Here is a 19,177-nt window from a genome sequence, read left to right as displayed (position 1 = left end):
AACTCTACTGGAACTACTAAACTTGAACTCTCTCCCTCTAAGCTTAAGAACAGTGGACTCAGTAGTCGCTTTAAAAAAACAACTCAGAACTCACCTTTTTAAAATTGCTTTTGGTTAGATTTTGCCTTGTGTTATGTGTTATGCTGTCTGTTTTATGTTTTATGACTTGTTGTCCTATGTGGAGCACTTCGTGACTCTGTCTAGAAAGGTGCTATATAAATAAAAAATGTTTTATTTATTTATTTACTCCCACACACCAACACCAACACCATCCTAATGAGGACAAACATGAGCTTTTTCTTAGTATTTAGGTCTGAACACAAAGCCAACAGCACAAAGAAAAGATAAAAACCAGCACAAAGAGAATTTAAAGCGATCGTTGCGGTGAGTCTACTTCAGAAACATGAAAAGGTAGAAATATAGGCTGCAGCCTGGCTACTCATCAGTTTGTTATATGTTGAAGTTCAGGGTCTGTCTGCTGGGCTGGGGTCGACATTCACAAAACTAAAGTCACTTTGGGTTCTAGCATCGTAATGCAACTGTCTCTGTCCTGGATGCAGCTTGCACTTTACCATTTATTCATTCCTCAGACTGTGCCACTAACTGAAATTGGCTGATTGTAATTCAGTTCATCCATTCCACTTATCCTTATCAGCCCCTTGCAACCCTGATAAGGACCCAGTGGGGAACAGAGGCTGGGTACACCTTGGACAAGTTGCCAGACATTGGACTGTGGTACCCAGAGTATGAACCCACACAAACACTGGGAGAACACACAAAATCCACATAGAAATACACAGTACCTTCTTGCTGTGAGGCAATAGTGCTAACCACTGCACCAAAAACTAAAACAATTAAATGCAAAGTGACGCTCAGTGCATCATAACCAGTGTTGGGAAGGTTACTTTTAAAATGTATTCCACTACAGATTACAGAATACATGCCCCATAATGTATTTTGTAACGTATTCCATTACGTTACCTAATGAGAGTAACGTATTCTGAATACTTTGGATCACTTAATATATTATCATGCTTTTTACAACTACATGAATGTACTGTTGCTGTGTGATTTATTACTATTACTGAAGGCTACTCGCCATACCAATACCAACTAGGTTTTAAAATCTTAATATAAAATGATTAACAGTAGGGTGGACATTAGGTAAGGCTGCACTTTTCGTAGTGATCTCGTATAGAAAACTATTCCACGCATATATAAAACAGGTCCGCGGCTCCGAACCGTAGCAAAGGGACCTCTATGACGCCAATGCACACAGTGCTCGCAGACGCTGCAATTTTGTGCTTCCAGCTGAACCGCTGTCTCCATTGGCAGGGAGGTAAGCATGGCAGGAGGCGTTGGATCCAGGGAAGGATATCTGCATATGTATGTATATGTGTGTGTATGTGTGTCCAGAGTTTAGCTGAGACAGTGTCCTTCGCCCTGCCAGGCTAAGTAAACAGTCTTCCAGCCAATCCCGGTGGCCTTGTGTAGGATAGGAAGAACAGTCTATGCACAGTCTGTTATCAGGGTGTTTTTGTTCAGCTCCAGCCTTGAGACCACAGCTGATGCCAAAGTGGTAGCCGCATGAAATGATGGTGGTTTTTACTTTAGTGCGAACAACTCATATGAATTTCAAAGCTGTTCTAGCAGTCTGACACTGGTCTCTTGATCTCCTGTTGGAGAGCCGTGAGCTTCTCCACAATGTTATCAATCTTATGCTCCATTAGTTACTTTTGTGACTGATAGGTTAGTGTTAAGTAAATCAGAGAATTAACTATTCATTGAGGAAAATATTTGGACTAAATGTAATTAAAAGCCGCTGCAGTCAGGTGCTGAACAATTTAAGAAGTAAATTATTTTTGACTAAATCTATTCGAAGAATGGATTCACACAGGACACACAAAAGAAATGCTTTGCACATTCAGGTAGCATTGTTCTCTTCAATTTTATGTGTGAGGTGTTGTGTTGCCAAACAATAATAATAATTTGTGTTGACAGATAAGAGTTGATGGTCAAACCTGGACACCTGATATGTGCAGTAGTTTTATATTTTAGTACTTGAATCGATCTGTTGTACAAAATGACTCCCAAATGCTTTTCCTTTGGTGACATCTTCCTGTTGTGACATTCCCGTTTGTGTTACAGTTTCAGCTATAAAAATCAGCTTGTGACAGCACACACCTCAGATGTGTTTTACTTACCGCAGGGATGGTTTGGTAAAATGACTCTCTGATGTCTTGTGACTTGTTATCTTTAGGTATTATAGATATATGTCATGTCATATCAACATGCACTGTGAATGTTTAACTCAATATATATTCCACTTATTTTTACTGTGAGGCTGTTAAATTTGAATTTATTTTAACTTTGGATCAGATACTTTGTGTGAGATTTTATGTTAGAATCTAGAAACCAGACATGCATTCATATATGTAGGTAAGTTCTTAAGATCTCTCCATATATGAAGATTTAAAAGTATTTTAAATCTTTAGGTATTATAGATATATGTCATTATATTATCAACAAGCACCGTGAATACTTAACTCAATAGATATTCCACTTGTAGCTGTGAGGCTGTTTAGGTTGACATCATTTAAACTTTGGTTTAGATAGTGTGTGTGGGGAATTTGGTTTTAGAATCTATAACCAGATATATAATAATATATGTAGATAAGTTCTTAGAATTTTGGGCCTCTCCACATTTGAAGATATAAATCAAAATAATATTTGCCTAAAAGTGAGAAATACATGGCAACAAATAACTCAGTGATTGGTGGTCAGTTGGCAATAAACAACATCAATAATCGGGTCATCATAGTCCAGGTATTTATCTCTGTGTTTCTTTGCATCAACTTTTTGCTAATCACAACATTTTTTATGAAGGATATTTTTTACACAACTATGCGTTACATCTTATTTGCCATTGCACTGTTGTCTGATTCACTTTATTTGCTAATAACTAATGTCTTGCTCATTTTGAATTATTTTAGTTTCACCATACAAGTGTGGTTGTGTGTTATTATATATATTGTTTTGTCTGTGTACACATTTGTCACACCAATTACTCTGACAGCAATGACCCTGGAGCGTTACGTGGCCATTTGCGTTCCCCTCCGTCATGCAGAACTGTGCCGAACACAGAGAGCTCTGCACTTCATCCTGGTCATTCATGGTCTGAGCTCTGTTCCCTGCATTGTTATTCTTTCTATTTTCTTTGCATCAACAATCACCAGCTTCTATACCCAGAGCAGAATTTGTTCTGTTGAAATGTTCATTTTTCACAGATGGCAGGGACATCTTAGGTCAGCTATAAGTCAGCTTTATTTCTTGATTATGTCCATCACTATTGTTTTCTCATATGTGCAAATAATGAAAGTGGCCAAAGCTGCATCAGGAGAGAATAAGAAGTCAAAGTGGAAGGGGCTGAGTACAGTGGTTCTTCATGGTTTCCAGCTGCTGCTGTGTTTTATTCAGCTCTGGTGTCCATTTATAGAGGCTGCTGTTCTGCAGATTGATTTTATGTTATTTATCAATGTGAGGTACTTTAATTATATAACCTTTATTCTTGCTCCAAGATGTTTGAGTCCTCTAATTTACGGCCTCAGGGATGAGATGTTTGTTAATGCACTGAAATATTACGCTCTCTGTGGCTTATATAAGAAATATTCAACAGCTTTTTGATTTATTATGTTATAATGTATTCCAATAGAAATACTCATAGATTTCCAGTGTTTGAAAGTGGTACTGATAAAGCTGGCTATTCCATTCACTCTGCTGGTCTTATACTTAAACTGATGTATAGTATCTGACCCTTTTTATCCTTAAATTGTTTTTAGTTTGGCAACAGTGTGGACTACGAGCAGTTAAGTTGTTGTAAAAAAAATTTTTTTTTAATTATTTACTTATTGTAAAACTTATTGTACTCATAATTGTAACTGCTTCGAACAAAAGACATTTAATTGTTACATGTATTTAATTGTTACAGTAAAAAATGTACTGAAAATAAATTATTGCCATACATGTCCACTGTCCATTGCTTTATTTAACTCCGTGTAGCATCAGTCTAATGCACTTAAAGTGACTTTACATTTCTGACTAACAGGCAATACTGAAATGTCTTCAAATTCTCTCAATCTCAATCCTGGCAAAGCTGAACTTCTTGTGATTGACACTGTCAGCTTCTGTGAGGAGGTCAGTCATTACTGTGGCAGGTTCAACTAAGAACAAGCATTTAGCTTTCACCCAGTTCTACCAGTCCTGTTTATTAAAAATAAATCAATTCATTTCTTCAGTGTTGATTATTGTATCTCATTTTTTACATGCCTTTCTCTGTCCTCTTTAGCCTATCTACAACTGGCCCAAAGGGAAGCAGCTAGGCATTATTCTTACTTCCTATCACTAGGGTTCCATCAAAGTCAGAATAGATTTTAACATTTTATTAATGACATACGAAGCTTTACATGGGCAGGCTCTTGTGTACATAGCAGACCTGCTCAGATCCGCAGCAGGCCTGTGCAGTCATCAGCTCAGGATCTGTTAACTGTTAAATTATTTTAAATCTGCGGGTGACCACACTTTTTAGGTTTTAGCTCAAACCTTGAAAAAAAATGCACTTGTTCCTTCAGCCCATCTGGTTAGTTGAATCAGTGAAGAGGTCAACATGGAAAGGGCTATGGTATCCATTTATAGAGGCAGCCGTCCTCCAGATTGATTTTATGTTATTTGCCAATGTGAAGTACTTTAATTACATAACTTTTACTCTTGCTCCAAGATGTGTGAGTTGTCTAATTTACGGCCTCAGGGATGAGATGTTTGTTAATGCACTGAAATACTATGCTCTCTGTGGCTTATATAAGAAACATTCAACAGCTTGTTCATTCTGGTTAATATATTGTAATAGACATATTAAGACATTTATAGGGATGCGCGGAGTTGTACTGATAAAACTGGGCATTCAGTTCAATTTGCTGGCCTTATATTAAAATGGTGCATATTAACTGACCTTTTTCTTCCTTTGATTGAGCAACATTTGTGTGCAAATAAAACATATTGTACTTAGGTTTCTAACTTCTGTAAACAAACAAACAAAAAACCCATTTAGTTGTTACAATCAAAAAATGTCCAAAAAAATAATTCCTGCTGCTCATATTGAATGTGTGTCAGAATGATTAATAGTGCAATGTTCATTTCTGTTTCATCCTGATCATTCATGGTCTGAGCTCTGTTCCCTGCACTGTTATTCTTTCTATTTTCTTTGCATCAACAATCACCAGCTTCTATATCCAGAGCAGAATTTGTTCTGTTGAAATGTTCATTTTTCACAGATGGCAGGATCATCTTAGGTCAGCTATAAGTCAGCTGTTTTTCTTGATTATGTCCATCACTATTGTTTTCTCATATGTGCAAATAATGAAAGTGGCCAAAGCTGCATCAAGAGAGAATAAGAAGTCAAAGTGTCAAAGTCAAAGGGGCTGAGTACAGTGGTTCTTCATGGTTTCCAGCTGCTGCTGTGTCTTAATCAGCTCTGATGTCCATTTATAGAGGATGCTGTTCTGCAGATTGATTTTATGTTATTTATCAATGTGAGGTACTTTAATTACATAACCTTTATTCTTGCTCCAAGATGTTTGAGTCGTCAAATTTATGGCCTCAGGGATGAGATGTTTGTTAATGCACTGAAATACTACGCTCTCTGTGGATTATATAAGAAACATTCAACAGCTTGTTCATTCATTAGGTTCTAATGTTTCACAGATTTCCAGGGATGGTCAGAGTTTTACTGATAAAAACAGACATTCTGTTCACTTTGCTGGTCTTATATTAAACTGGTGCATAATATGACCCTTTTCACCTTTCTATTGTTCTTATTTAAAATTATTTCGATAACAGGCAGCTTGCTTTGTGTTATTGTAGAGTCTTTTGTGGTGATTTTGCACTATATAAATACAACTGGACTGAATTGAAAATGCAGTTCAGATAATAACATTTGTTTGTAAACAAAACATGTTGTACTTGTGATTTTAGCTTCTTTAAACAATAAAAAATTTTTTAGAATAGAATCAACCTTTATTATCCCACGAATGAGAAAGTTGGTACACAGATCTTATAGCAAAGGGAATATAAAATGTAGAAGGAAGACACAATGCGGTCCTATATATATAAGCAACTGAAGTTCATATATGCACGTAACAATGTACAGAAATATGTATAAAAATTGTACAGAGATTAAACTTTGTTATAGAGTCTGACAGCTGCTGGTAAGAATGACCTGCAGTAGCACTCCTTCCTACACTGTGGGTGTAAAAGTCTACTGCTGAACGAGCTGCTCAGTGCTCATAAAGGTTCATGCAGGGGATGGGAGGTATTAGTGACTTAGACCAGGGGTCAGCAACCTTTAAGACCCAAAGAGCCATTTTCACCTGGTTTCCACGCAAAAGCAAACACTGGGAGCTGCAAATACTTTTTGACATCTAAAATGAAGATAACACTGTATATATTGTTTTTTTACCTTTATGCTTTGTGTGAACAACTAAGATGTGTTGCTTATGAAATCCATGAAGTGCTAATGAGAAAATTACATTTTATTTATGTAATTAACACATTTTGAACTCGTAAAGAAGTATAACAAAAGGAAAGACACCCAGCTGAACTAAAATGATCCATGTAGCAAACAAAAACTGTTGTGAGCCGCCCGCCTTATATCGCCTTTGGGCTTTTGGAGCCTTGACCTGGCTTTTAAAAAAATAATTGGAAAAAAAGCATGCTGCTAAAAAATGAAAAATAGATATTTGCAAAATTCTGCCTAAATATGTATTTTGCCAGGTTAAGGTGTGTGGAGGGGCGTTGTCTGCAGTGCCGCTGCAGGGGAGGCGGACGCACCTGAGCGGCACCTGCAATCACGCCTCGCCACCTTAACGTCTGTGCTATCTATGCTGTTGTTGGTGTATGTCGGGCTGTGAGCTGAAAAGCTTCAGCCGGCTGTATGCGTACAGCAACCGTGTGTGAAAAGCGGTCAATAAAGAGATGCTGAAAAGCATGTTCATGCAAACATCGTCGGGTCTGCCGTGATATGTTTACAATGCGACTTCTGCTCCTGAACCTCTGCGCACAGCGTCTGCAAATTAGGGCTGTACAAAGTCACTTTCATCTTTACGCAGGACTGTAAGCTGTCATCTGTGAGGCGTGAGTGGTGTTTGTTTTTAACATAGTTCACGGTGGAGAATAGCTGCTGACATAATGTGGATCCGAAGATCCATAATTGGCCGACCTGGGGTTGAAAGTCTCGAGAAATATATGGAGTTTCGGCGGGTATACCGGCTTCCGCGAGTGTGATGCTTATTTTGAGCGATGAAAAAATAATAAAATAGAATTTAATTTTTATATTTCAATATCACAATAATCTTCCAATTTAGAACTACAAGTTAAAAAAAAAAGAACTAACATAAATAAAATACACTTCAGCTAAATACTTCTAATTTATTTTCCCAAACCACGTGGAGCTGCACTATGAGGACTAAAGAGCCGCATGCGGCTCCGGAGCTACAGGTTGCCGACCCCTGACTTAGACCCTTTTTGTATAGTGCATTTTTGTTTGTGGACCAGTCCAGTTTGTTACCAAGGTGAACACCCAGGTATTTGTACTCCTCTACTGTTTCAGTGTCCAAACCCTGGATGTTCACTGGTGTAATAGGGGGTGGCTTCTTGCTGAAATCAATCACCAGCTCCGTCTTGCTGGCATTGATGCGAAGATAGTTCTATTCGCACTAGCTAAAAAAGTCATTCGTGACCCCCCTGTATTCCACTTCGTTTCCCACGACACCTGACTCACAATGGCGGTGTTGTCTGAGAACTTCTGGAGATGGCAAGTGTCCATGTTATAAGGATAAAAGGGTGAAGAGGAAAGGTGCTAGTACTGTTCCTTGTGAGACCTCAATGCTACAGACTACCACCTCAGACACACAGTCCCTCAGCCTCACATACTGGGGTCAACTGGTAAGTAATCAACAATCGGGGGCGACCGTGGCTCAGGGGATTGGGAAGCTCATCTGTAACCAGAAGGTTGCCGGTTAGATCCTCCTGCTCTCTCTGTCCTAGTCGTTGTGTCCTTGGGCAAGACACTTTTTACCCTACCTCCTACTGGTGCTGGCCAGAGGGGCCGATGGCGCGATATGGCAGCCTTGCTTCTGTCAGTCTGCCCCAGGGCAGCTGTGGCTTGCCTCCATCAGTGTGTGAATGTGAGAGTGAATGAATAGTGGAATTGTAAAGCGCTTTGGGTGCCTCGAAAAGCGCTATATAAATGCATTCCATTATTATTATTATTATTATTATTATCCATGAGGGCAGCTGATGGTCCATTCCCGCTCCCTGCAGCTTCCCCCTTAGAACTGAGGGTTGGATTGTGTTGAAGGCACCGGAGAAATAAAAAAACCCCCATCATTCTCACAGTGCACCTGGCACTCTCCAGATGAGAGAAGCAGCAGGTAGATGACAGCATCATGCACTCCAATGTTCGGCTGGTAGGCAAACTACAGTGGGTCTAGGTCTCTCCCAACTAGAACCCATAACAAGTTCCACCCAGGCAGAGAGGGGTGGGAGAGCAAGAGAGAGAGAACAACAACAAAAACAATAGTCCAGCTGATGAACCCTGGGAAGGCATGCCTGACCATGACAGTACCACATCATCCCAAAAGAGCACACTGCTCTTCCCATATACTGCTGGCTTACTTGTGGCTCCTAGGATATTCAAAAGTAATATGAGAGACAAAGCCTTAAACTCTCAGGCCCCTCTTCTGCAAAATCAGGACCAGTTTAGATTTGGGAGAGAGACCCCCCCCCCCCCTACTTTCAAGGTTAGGCTCAAAAGTCTCCATTTTTATAAAGCTTATAGTTAGAGCTGGAAGTACCACATAATCTTCTCATAATTTAGTTACATACTGTGTATTTAAAGATTTAACCTCCTGGGACCCAAACTCTTTCATGGCATGCAGTTTAGTTACGTTGAATCCAAGCACACCATTGTTTTTCTTGTGACATTACCAATAAGTTTGATGTGTCACATGGCCCTCTTCCTATTGAAAAAACAAAAGTTGTATCCAAGATGGCCGACTTCTAAATGGCCACCATGGTCACCACCCATCTTGAGGAGTTTGCCCCCTCACATATACTAATGTGCCACAAACAGGACTTTAATATCACCAACCATTCCCATTTTATTACGGTGTATCCATATAAATGGCCCACCCTGTACAATATGGAATCAACAAGAAAAGTTTTTTAGAATATCAACAAATTAAATCCATTGTAAACAAAAATTTAAACCCAGTCAAGTTGAATTACAAACACCACCAAGTGTGGTTCAATTTCATACTCTTAAAACCGCTAAATTATTGTCTAAAATGTACAGAACACTTTCTAAAATAGATGAATCAATATCCCTTCTTATTGCAAAATGGGAAGCAGATTTATCAGTCAGTTTATCCAAAACCTCTGGTCTCAGGTATGCTTAAAAACCTTTCAACTGATTAGAAATCCCAGTCTGCAATTAATACAATACAAAATACTGCATAGAGTGCACTATAAAGGTCATCAAATGTTCAAGATGGGCTTTACGTATTCTAACAACTGCTCACACTGTCAAGGCAATAGACCTGACAACTACATCGACAATCTCTGGTTCTGTCCACCTGTTCAAAGGTTTTGGCGCAGGATATGTGAAGTCTTATCAAAGTGTCTGAAATGTACACATTCCAGCCTCTCTTCTAGTTTGCTTGTTGGGCAACTTGAATGATGTCACTACAGAGATTAATACAGCCCACATTCCTATGCATTCCCTATGCATTGCCAAGAAAATGGTCCTCATAAACAGGAAAAAAAAAACAAATCTAAATCCTAACCATTATAGAGACCGTCTGATAGATCACATCTTGATACAGCCTCTACCACCACATTAGATCAATCCCTCTGGGCTCCTTTGATCGGCTCCATCACCTACTGGGGGTGGGGGGTCGTGGTTTTGTCCTGCCTTCTCTAGTATTGGGGAGGGTGTGGGCTTGGGACGTTTTCCCTGAAGGGCACTGCCTGGGGCCTGTGGTCATGTCCTAGTTGGGGCTCTCGTGGCTCTTGGGTGTTTTCCTGGTGGCTGCATGCAGCAGGGCTGGGGGAGGGTTTGTACTGGCATACGTGGGTCACTGGCCTGGTAGCCTAGCTGCCCCTGGGTGGTCCAGGGCGGGCTTGGGATTCTGGGGGTGCTCCACCTTCAGGCTGGGGCTCTGCCTGGGCCCTGGGGCTCAGGTCCCGATTGGTGTGTCGCCGGGGTTGTTGGTGGGTGCATGCACGGGGGCCTAGCCCTGGAGCAGGGGGCCTCTGGTGCACCAGCAGAAATGGGGGCCCCTTCAACTGGCGGGGAGGTTGTTCCATCATTCCAGGAGGTCTCTGCTCTCCAGGAGTCCACCCTGCAGGTGGGGGAGAGGTAAAGGAGAGGTGGAGAATGAACTCAATCTGGGTATCTATTGTCTTATGTAGTCTGGTAGCTGATTGGATGATGGGGTAGGTGTAATTTCCTCTCTGGTGGGGTTGGGTGGGTCGTCCTGGGCTCTGCAGGGCTTGGTGGTGGTGCTGCTGTGGGCCCCCGTCCAGATGGGCCTGAGCCCCTTGCCCCTTGGTGGATTTCGGGGAGCGGGGGTCAGCAGGGGAGCTGGCCACAGGGAGGGCCCCCCCCATTCCTTTCCTCCCCATCTGTCACGATCGGGCGAATTACACACGGTAATTCGGCGTGCCCGTGTGGCGTGCTGGCTAGACCCAAACGCGGCGAAGGCTAGCGATGGGTTGGAACAGACACGCAGTTATTCTAGTAACGATCAGTGCACGAAGCGTGGCTTTGGAACTGGCGTTACAGACGGAGAGCGAGCGGAGCCGGGATGAGAGAAAGAATCGAGAGGAAAAACACTCACGGTTGCTGAATCAGACGGAAACTGACGTCGGCAAAGTTTCGGAGTTTCTGACATGAAGAGAACGATGTCTGAGCGGCGAACAGGTGGGTGGCGTCTCTCTTTTAAACCCGGCCCCGTGATCAGCTGGTGTTCAGCTGATCACCGGCTGACAGGACCCCCCCCCGAAGACCGGCACCCGACGGTCCAGGACGGCGGCGACGGAAATCCGAGATGAGGGAGGGATCCAAGACGAAGCGGGACGGCACCCAGGAGCGCTCCTCAGGACCGTAGCCAGCCCAGGAGATGTGGGGGTCGTGTTGACGGAACCAGGGGTATCCAAGGATGAGAGGAGAGGTAGTGGCCGAGACTACAAGAAACCGGATCTCCTCCTGATGATCCCCAATAGACATGCGAACCGGCTGGGTCTGGAACTGGATCGGGTAGGGTTGGAGGGGTCGCCCATCTACTGAGGTCACCGGGAGAAATCGATCAACAGGAGTTAACGGAATGCAAAGTCGGGAGGCTAGTGTTTGGTCGATGAAGTTCTCAGCGGCTCCGGTGTCCAGGAGGGCTTAAGAAGAGAACTGTCGGTGTTTCAGGTGGAATATTACTGGTGACAGAAAACGAGAGGGGTCAGAGAAGTGTGAAGGGCCAGGTGGGACTGCAGTCTAGCTGGCGTCGTCGTTTCCCGGACGTAGCGGGCACTGTTGACAACGGTGTCGAGCTGATCCACAGTAGGCGCAGAGGCCCTCACGCCAGCGTCTCTCTCTCTCTCCTCCTTAGAGAGTCTACCCAGCTGCATGGGCTCCTCGCTGGATGCACTGCTTGGGCTAGCAGCGGCTCCTTCAGAGGGGGAAGGAGGCTGCGAAGACGTGGCCCTCTGAGGCTGGAAGGGTTTAAAGGCCCGAGGGGTGTGGCGAGGCCACGACATCACTCGTTGGTCGATCTTCAGGGTGAGGTCCACGGCCTCATCCAGAGTCTTGGGGGCCTCACAGCCGGTCATCTCATCTCGGATGTAACCAGCCAGTCCCTCCAGAAAAATGGAGCGAAGAGAAGCATCTCCCCACTTCAGCTTAGCGGCCAGGGTACGGAATTGGGAGGCAAAGTGACAGACGGGTCGACTGCCTTGGCGTAAATGAAGCAGCTGTGACTCCACTTCCACTTCACTGCTCGGGGGAACAAATGTCTTTTTTAATTCCTCCACGAACAGGGCATAGTCATTGCAAGCTGCGGATTTATTGTTGTAGAGGGCCGCGGCCCATTCCTGAGCCTGGCCAGACAAGAGAGAGGTCAACATTGCAACTTTTGCATGGGCGGTGGCGTATTTAGTGGGCTGACATTCAAACAGCATGTCTAAAGTGGCAAGCAACCCATCAGGCCGGCCATCAACTCTGTTCCACTTATCTGGTAGTCCGATCCGGGGCTCCGCGCTCACCGGCGCTGGCTGACGTTGCAGCGAGGTGACGGAAGTGGAAAGTTGGAGGACAGTTTCGGTGAGGAACTCCATTTTTGTGCTCATCCGATCTACCACACCGCGAAGATATATTACTTCGGCTTTCAGCCGTTCGAATTCCGCTGGGTCTATATGCGGCTCAGACATCCTGTCACGATCGGGCGAATTACACACGGTAATTCGGCGTGCCCGTGTGGCGTGCTGGCTAGACTCAAACACGGCGAAGGCTAGCGATGGGTTGGAACAGACACGCAGTTATTCTAGTAACGATCAGTGCACGAAGCGTGGCTTCGGAACTGGCGTTACAGACGGAGAGCGAGCGGAGCCGGGATGAGAGAAAGAATCGAGAGGAAAAACACTCACGGTTGCTGAATCAGACGGAAACTGACGTCGGCAAAGTTTCGGAGCTTCTGACATAAAGAGAACGATGTCTGAGTGGCGAAAAGGTGGGTGGCGTCTCTCTATTAAACCCGGCCCCGTGATCAGCTGGTGATCAGCTGATCACCGGCTGACACCATCCTCATCTGCCTACCTCTTCCGCTCCATCACACCCACACACACATGCAGGGCCTTGTGGTACAGGCGTGTCACTGAGGTACAGGGGAGGCATTCCTCCTCTGTCCTCTTCTGGACACCTGTGCCTCATTTTATTGCGCAACTTAGACATCCACATTACTCATAGTCTCATAACACATACATATAGGGCTTTGGGAGTACGGTATCCAGAGTACGGTTTGTATATCCAACCTAACCTCTGGGGCCGGTGCCCACTTCGAAATTTTAAATACATGTAGAAATTTAGGGTTCTCGGGAGGGGACGTGCTGACACCTACTGCTTTCTGGCAGGAAGCACCATGCCCCTCGCGTGTTTTAAATGCACTTTAGAACAGCAAGCAGCATCATGACGCCGCCTCTCTGGGAACATCTCAGGCCCCCCTAGGTGTGGAGGCCTGTCTCCACCCACCACACTCCCTACTGGTGGCTGATATCCTCAGCTATCGGTATGTTGGTGGTTCTCAGTGTCCGGGGCTGCGCGCTCAGGTATGTACTTGATGCACTCCCGGTGGCAGCTTGGCGGGGCCTGGCACCCGTGGCTGGGTCGGGCCCCTTCCAGGAGGTTGGATACCCTCAGACCTAGTGCCTCTGGGACCGGGGTTCGGTCCGCTCTGGCACGACTGGCTGCTGGCAGAGCCTGTGGGCTCATCACCATAGATCCCTGTGGCTTCTGCACTGTGGCTGCAGGGTGACCCCACATCTGGTGCTCTCCTCAGCTCTTTCCGGGAAGGTGGCGCGGTTGCCTCTCCGGTGGTCCTCCTTAGGCTTTCGCACTCTGGGGGGCCTGTGGATGTCCGGTCCTGGGTCTCCTCCATGTCTGCTTCATGCTCTGGGGTGCAGGGAGATGGCTCCCTACGCTTTCTAGCACAGTGGTTCCCAAAATTTTGTTGCTACGCCCCCCTTTGTTTTTTCCAAGGACAAAGAGGAAACTAATCGTGTCGGGGATACAAACCTTGGCACAACAGATGTTGTGCAGGTGAAGCCAAAGGCAAGATATGCTTCATTATGTGTTCTAGTTTTTGGCTGGCAAGAAAGTTTGTTTGGAAGCATATTTGGCGATACTTCAACCTCTGCTTTGTGTTTGTGTGGGAGCCCAGTCCAAAAACATGTTCATTATGCTAGCAGTGTCCAAGCATTCTTGGACACTGCTAGCATGTCGTGCGCATACTGTGCGCTGTCAGTCTTGCATGCTGCTCACTAACATTTAATATTTAGTATTTAGTGTTACTTACATGTATCTAGGTTGTTGCTTTGATCTCGGTATTGTGTTGTTCTCTGGTTGTTTGTTTTCTTTTTTCTTCTTTTAACAGGTGATACAACAGATTTTCTCAGTCTTCTCCTACGGTCCCGCTTTCCACCCGTTTTTCTTTCTCCCTTTCTTTCTTTCTCTTTCTCCTTTACTGTCTAAATGTCTGTCCAATTTGTAATAACATAAAAGAAAATAAACAATAATAATATAAAATAATAATATAGATCAATCAAGTGGACCAATATGGCATTGCCATATTTTCTCCACTTGAAAAAATAAATCCGTCGGGCATCTTTCCTGGCCTTCAGAAAACAATTCTGATTGCTAAAGTATGGAACGGGACAGGCAACAAGAAAAAAAACTCTCCATCTATCAATAGTTTTGTGGCGTCGAGGGGAATGGGTGTAAAAGGAAGATGACGAGACTGCGTAGCAAGGTTTTGTGTGATCGTTATTCTCGAAGGCTGCAACCTTTAAAATAATGATGCACAGTCATCTGTCAGATAACTTCAGCAGTCCAGCAGAAGATATTTGGCTACAGAAGACAGTAGAAGATTTCTTTACTGCACTTAATTTTTGTTTTTTTTTTAATTCATTTAATAATGAGACTTTCTCAACTCTGAGAAGTGCTTCAGTTCTATATGGCAGATAACAACTCAGTGAATAATGTTTTTTTGCAGCGACCTAATGACCGGATGATTATTGTGCAGATTCTGGTAATAATATTTCTTTGTATTAACATGTTGCTCATCCTGACTTTTATAAAAAAAGAATCGTTTCACACATCTGCACGCTACATCTTATTTTCTGTAACATTACTGTCGGACAGCATTTTGTTATTTGTGAGTGATATCCTGGTAATCTTAACCTATTTTCAATTTACAATACAAGTGTGGTTGTGTATAATCATCACTATTTTTGTGGTTATGTATAATTTTGTCACACCAGTTACTCTGACAGCAATGACTCTGGAGCGCTATGTGGCCATTTGTATGCCCCTGCGTCATGGACAGCTGTGCTCCGCACGCAGCACTATGTACTGTATCCTGATCATTCATGGTGTCAGCTCTGGTCCTTGTATAATTATTCTGTCCATGTTCTTTGCTTTTGCCTCACTTAAGTTCTACAAGCAATCCATGATATGTAGTGTAGAGGCATTTGCTCTTTACAGATGGCAGGATCATGTTCGATCAGCTGTGTTTCAATTTTATTTCTTGATTATGGGCATCACTATTGCATACTCATATGTTCAAATAATGAAAGTGGCCAAAGCTGCATCAGGAGAGAAAAAGAAGTTGACACATAAAGGACTCAAAACAGTGATCCTTCATGCTTTCCAGTTGTTGCTCTGTCTCATTCAGCTGTGGTGCCCATTCATTGAAACTGCAGTGCTTCAGATTGATTTCAGGTTATTTATAGATGTCAGATATTCTAACTACATTATGTTTAATATTGCTCCAAGGTGCCTGAGTCCTCTGATCTATGGCCTCAGGGATGAAAATTTTTTTCTTGTATTGAAAAGTCTTATGCCTACTTCATCCTGTTCAAAATACACATAATTTGAGTTACATCAGAAATATAAATGCTGCCATTCATATTTCCTCAGACCATACAGGAAATGACTGTTTAAATATGCAAGAGTAATTTCATGTAAATAATTAATTTTAAATTATTAGTAGTTTTGCAACTTGCTTTCCTGTATATGTTCAGTGATGCTATATTGTTATGCATTTAAACAAAACTCTGCAGTTACATGTCACTTTTCAGGTGCAGTTTACACATACGTTTAAAATGAGAAAATAAAATTTAACTAAATGTTAAGTGTATCTACACAATTTGTCCCAGGGATTTTTTTCCTGATAGAAGATTGTTCACTTTCTCAGAATGAATTGTAGAGTTTTTATGATGTTGCAGCTTGATTGATTTAGCTTTATCTGTTATGAATTGTTGCAACATAATTTAACTGAAATTTCCAAATGATTGAGTATGTGCAACATGACAAGACCTAAAAAATATCATTGAAAGTCAGGATTATGTGACAAACAAATGATATATGAAAACAAATACTACTTTTATTTTATTGCTGTTATGTGAATGGGGAAGAATGATGAAGATGGAATAATGTTAATTTGAAAAACTTCTTTGGTACTGATCATAATCCTACGGAGACCCACAAGGAACATGGGAGAAAAAAAAACTAAGATGAACTTTTGCAAGATCTCGCAAAAACTTTGTGCTAATAATTTGTCTTTGTATCAACATGTTGCTCATCCTGACTTTTATAAAAAAAAAAAAAAGAATCCTTTCACACATCTGCACGCTACATCTTATTTTCTATAACGTTACTGTCAGACAGCATTTTGTTATTTGTGAGTGATATCCTGTTAATCTTAACCTATTTTCATTTTGCAATACAAGTGTGGTTGTGTATAATCATCACTATTTTTGTGGTTATGTATAATTTTGTCACACCAGTTACTCTGACAACAATGACTCTGGAGCGCTATGTCGCCATTTGTATGCCCCTGCGTCATGGACAGCTGTGCTCCACACGCAGCACTATGTACTGTATCCTGATCATTCATGGTGTCAGCTCTGGTCCTTGTATAATTATTCTGTCCATGTTCTTTGCTTTTGCCTCACTTAAGTTCTACAGAAAACATGTGATTTGCACTGTTGAGTTGTTTATTCTTTACAGGTGGCAGGATCATGTTCAATCAGCAATACATCAATTTTATTTCTTGATTATGAGGATTATTATTATTTTCTCATACGTTCAAATAATGAAAGTGGCCAAAGCTGCATCAGGAGAGGATAAGAAGTCAATACACAAAGGCCTCAAAACAGTGGTCCTTCATATTTTCTAGCTGCTCCTCTGTCTCATCTAGCTGCCTAACCCATTTATAGAAAACACAGTCCTTCAGATTCATTTTAATTTATTTTGAAATTTCAGATATTTTAATTATTTATTATTTAGTATTGTTCCAAGGTGTCCTCTCATTTATGGACTCAGGGATGAAAAATTCTTTTTTGCACTTAAAAATCTTTTGCTTACTTGAGCATGTTCAAAAGAAACCTAATTTGACATGATATATAAATTATTATTATAATGTTGACATTCATTGTTAAGCAAAGCATTCATTCATTTTCATCATATTGATTATTTATTAGTCTTTATCTTTCCACTATTTGAAGAGTTGGTTTTGTGTTTAGCTGTTGTGTATGTCATGTGTTGTTTTACTGTAAAAAGAGGAAACCTTTATGCATTTGACTTTTCAATCAGAAACTATTTGTCAGGGACAATTTACCCTTTTAAATAAATGAATGAATTTAAAACTATCTAAATAAGGATGTGATCTGGTAGTCTTTTCTAACTATATAGCCATATTCCAGTTGAATCGGTAACACACAATGCCCACATCTATGTTCATAACAATGCACACTTTTTAAAATAAATATTTATCTTTTAATTTACCATTTTATGATATAATTATTAATTTTCAGTTACAGAAAGGAAAATCAGATTTATCGCTCAATATGTTCACAACTGCGATTAGATGCTCAGATAGCTATAGCCTCTGTGGTGGTTCTTTCCCTTAAGCCAGCTTTTTTTTATTAATTAACCAATTATCATTTATGTTTTTCATTAATTATTCAGTAAAGTATTAGTTTGCTTGTGGTATGTATTAACCTGAGTTTAAAAATAAAAGAAAACTGATTTTGGTTTTGACTGAAGGCAGCATGGTGGCATGGTGGTTAGCACTGTCGCCTCACAGCAAGAAGTATCACGGTTCTGGGTCAGTTTGACCCAGTATTTTCAGTTCTCACGCTTTGGTTTGATTTTGTGTTTTTGGTTATTTTCTTGATCTATGGTATGATGATGATGATTATCATTATTTAGTATTTTCCAGCTTATTCTGGTTTAGGTTTAGTTCTGCCCGTGTAAAGTCTGTTTCTTAGACTGCGTCCTTGTGTATTGTTCCCTTTTTTATTTTGAAGGATTGTGTCTTATGTCAGTGTGTCCATCTTTGCTCCCCCTGTCTCGTTAGCCTTTATCTCTCCCAGCTGTGTCTCCCTCCTGTTTTCCATTCCCTGATTACTTTCCTGTGTATATTAGCCCCGTGTTTACCCTTGCTCAGTGTCGCGTTGTACCATCAAAAAATATGCCTGTGTGTTTCAGTTCTCTGTTTGCAGTGTTGCCTCTCTAAGATGATGACCAGAGGGGCAACTGGTTTCCTGTTCAACAATGTGTGGTGATGTGATAAAGAATAGAAAAAGGGACACACATTGAGCTGATGTCAGTTTCACAACAGGAAGGTTTATTCTTCCCAACAGCTTAGAACAGCTTCAGGTATCACCACACTAACTGGAGGAAACCTGGTCTTGTTAGGAGAGACGGCATCCATCCCACTTTGGATGGAGCAGCTGTCATTTCTAGAAATATGGACAAATTTATTAAACCCCCCCGAAATATGACTATGTAGAGTTGGGACCAGGAAGCAGAGTTGCGGTGTTACAAGCCTCTCTGCAGCTTCTCTCCTCCTGTTACCCCCCCCCCCCCCCCCCCCCCTCCAAAAGAAAAAAAACCCCCCATCTCCATAGAGAATGTGTCAGCTCCCAAACAGACACAAAATAAACTAAAAACCAGCAACAAACAACTTAAACAACATAAAAAATCACAAAGAAAGAACAATACAGTATCCACATCTGAACCAAAGAGTAAAACAGTGAAATGTGGATTATTAAATATTAGGTTTCTCTCCTCCAGGTCTCTGTTAGTACATCACTTAACAATTGATCAACAAATTGATTTACTCTGCCTTACAGAAACCTGGTTGCAGCAGGATGATTATGTTAGTTTAAATGAATCAACACCCCCAAGTCATTCTAACTACCAGAAATCTTGAAGCACAGGCCGAGGGGGCAGTGTGGCAGCAATTTTTTTTTCACACCAGCCTATTAATCAACGAAAGACCAAGACAGACTTCAT

The 19,177-nt window shown here is 41.9% G+C and overlaps 4 pseudogenes; all 4 read left to right on the top strand.

Annotated features, from left to right (window-relative positions):
* Positions 1-2,751: 2,751 nt before the first annotated feature.
* On the top strand, positions 2,752-3,684 carry LOC148098963 (odorant receptor 131-2 pseudogene; annotated as a pseudogene).
* Positions 3,685-4,116: 432 nt separating this feature from the next.
* LOC102791809 (odorant receptor 131-2 pseudogene) lies at positions 4,117-5,747 on the top strand (annotated as a pseudogene).
* Positions 5,748-14,828: 9,081 nt separating this feature from the next.
* Positions 14,829-15,751, top strand: LOC102791247 (odorant receptor 131-2 pseudogene; annotated as a pseudogene).
* Positions 15,752-16,281: 530 nt separating this feature from the next.
* Positions 16,282-17,272, top strand: LOC148098962 (odorant receptor 131-2 pseudogene; annotated as a pseudogene).
* Positions 17,273-19,177: the final 1,905 nt, after the last annotated feature.

Source organism: Neolamprologus brichardi, chromosome 14 (genome assembly GCF_056152115.1).
Source record: "Neolamprologus brichardi isolate AB-2024 chromosome 14, ASM5615211v1, whole genome shotgun sequence".
NCBI classification, from domain to species: Eukaryota; Metazoa; Chordata; class Actinopteri; order Cichliformes; family Cichlidae; genus Neolamprologus; species Neolamprologus brichardi.
Note: the sequence above shows the minus strand (reverse complement) of the source record. Positions and strands in the feature narration are given on the sequence as shown.